The sequence below is a fragment of the Chrysochloris asiatica genome, unplaced genomic scaffold (genome assembly GCF_000296735.1).
Source record: "Chrysochloris asiatica unplaced genomic scaffold, ChrAsi1.0 scaffold00047, whole genome shotgun sequence".
NCBI classification, from domain to species: domain Eukaryota; kingdom Metazoa; phylum Chordata; class Mammalia; order Afrosoricida; family Chrysochloridae; genus Chrysochloris; species Chrysochloris asiatica.
In genome coordinates this window covers 8349763-8351751 of record NW_006408565.1, presented here as the reverse complement: position 1 = coordinate 8351751, position 1989 = coordinate 8349763, and the positions used below count along the sequence as shown (strand labels likewise).

At 45.0% G+C, this 1989-nt stretch overlaps 1 pseudogene; it reads right to left on the bottom strand.

Annotated features, from left to right (window-relative positions):
- Positions 1 to 205: 205 nt before the first annotated feature.
- LOC102827764 lies at positions 206 to 1453 on the bottom strand (annotated as a pseudogene).
- Between the last annotated feature and the right edge of the window lie 536 nt (positions 1454 to 1989).

The following is a 1989-nucleotide window of genomic DNA, read 5'->3' as shown; positions in this document are numbered from 1 at the left end:
CAACATTGATAAAACACTAATGAATTTGAAGGAAATGGTCATGGAGAAATGTTTATAAGCATTAGATGTTAACTTTACAGAGGTGGTCATCCATGGTGGAGTACCCATCATAAATGTTGTTTGATGTTTTAAATGAAAGAGAAATGGCCAGGTATGAAATAAATTTAAAAAAAACAAAACTATCTAAACCTCTTCTGAAGAATCCTTAATTTGTGTAATTTCTTGTTAGTATTGTAGGTATCTTAGTAGTATCATATTTCCATCCCTTTCTAGTAAACAACTTTTCAATTAAATGTGGCATGCTATAGCCCTTGCTTAGAATGAAATCTTTAAAGGCAATAGGTCCATAAAGCTCTTCAAGAATATCTGGTTCCTTTTCATCCCTTTTAAAATAGCAATCTTCAATTTCAGGTGGAGCTTTGGGGTCAAGCAAAAGTTCATCTTCTCTTAGCTTTTTCCACAGTTTGGGGGGCAGATACCATGCTCCATATCTCATCTTAACATGCTTCTTTTGATGAGGAATCTGTCGTTCTTGGAGTTTCTTCTCAAAGTCTGGTTCTCGTAAGGAAATTTTTGATTGTGCTGGTTTACTTGGTCCCTGAATGTACTTTACTTCCGGAGGAACCTGGATTACCTCCTTTATTTGGGGCGGAGGAAGCTTTGGTTTGCAGTTACAGTCAAACTCAAACTGTTTCAGGATGAACTCTTCATCAATCCCTGTACAGCCCAAAGAAGCAACCCATTTGCAGAAGCTAGTAACTGCTTTGGATACATTTCTTTGACTAGCAGCTTTGGGCAAATTCTCTATGCTTGCTTGCATTTCTTTAAGCAGATCTTCTGGATTTGGCATGGGAGTTGGTTTGGGAAGGCTCAGACAGACTTTCCTATCACAATTTTTTATGAGCTCTGTGGGTTCCTTCTTTCTTTTCCTGCCGTACAGACAATAAGCCCAGGCGTCCTCTAGCTGTTTGTCAGGGTCCAGCACTTCCAACACCTTTTGTAAGAGCTCTATAGGCATTTGGTCTTCCAGATCTGGGTAGTAAGCCAAGGGATGTGTCTTTTTCAGACCGGCTTCTATTTTCTCCACAAAAGCTTTCCGTGCTAGTTGGGCTGGCGAGAACTTAGAAAACAGGGCTGCGTTCTTAGACAACTTTTTCCGACAACTTTTCGGTGCAGGTCTAGGAGTTGTGCGATAAATTACGGGCAGAAAGCCCTCCTTAGGACCTCGAATGATCATGTCTGTGCAAGGTGGGCAGCCTCTCCTGAAGTCGTCCAGCCCTTCTCTCACGAACACCCAACTCCGGCTGCTCAGGGAAGTGGGGAAGGTTGGCCCGTTCTTGGACTTGGCGAGGTACTTGGAAGGCAGTCTGTCTTTGTACCAGGGCTTGCAGTTCATGCCCGGAGGCCTGGGTTCCAGGGTCACCAGCCGGGACCGCCACCTCTGGTGGTCCATGGTGGCCCTGGCTTCTGGCAGTCCGGCTTCAGCGGTTGGTTCAGTGGCCGTTTTGGTTGCTAGGAGACCGCGAGAGTGCCCAACTGGGATTCCCAGAGGCACGGGCACCACTGGTTCTTAACTCGCTGGCACTGCCCTGAGGCCTTGTGCACGCCCAACCCTCAACTCAGTTTTTGTTTTTTTTAATGTTGTTAAGTGCCTTGGAGTTGGTTCTGATTCATAGTGACTTTATGCACAACAGAACAAAATTTTCCTTGGTCCTAGCCATCCTTAAGGAGCTCTGGTAGCGTAGTGTTTACGAATCAGGCTGTTAACCTCCAGGTCAGCAGTTTGAAACTACCAGCTGTTCCACGGGAGAAAGATGAGGCTTTCTGCTCCCATAAACATTTGCATCCTCAGAAACCCTGTGCAGGGTCACTATGAGTCGGAACCGACTCCACGGTACTTAACAACAACAACGCCATCCTTACTATTGTTAGTTTGAACCCATTGTTTTTACCACTGTGTCAGTCTGTCTCATGGGAGGGGGTCTTCCT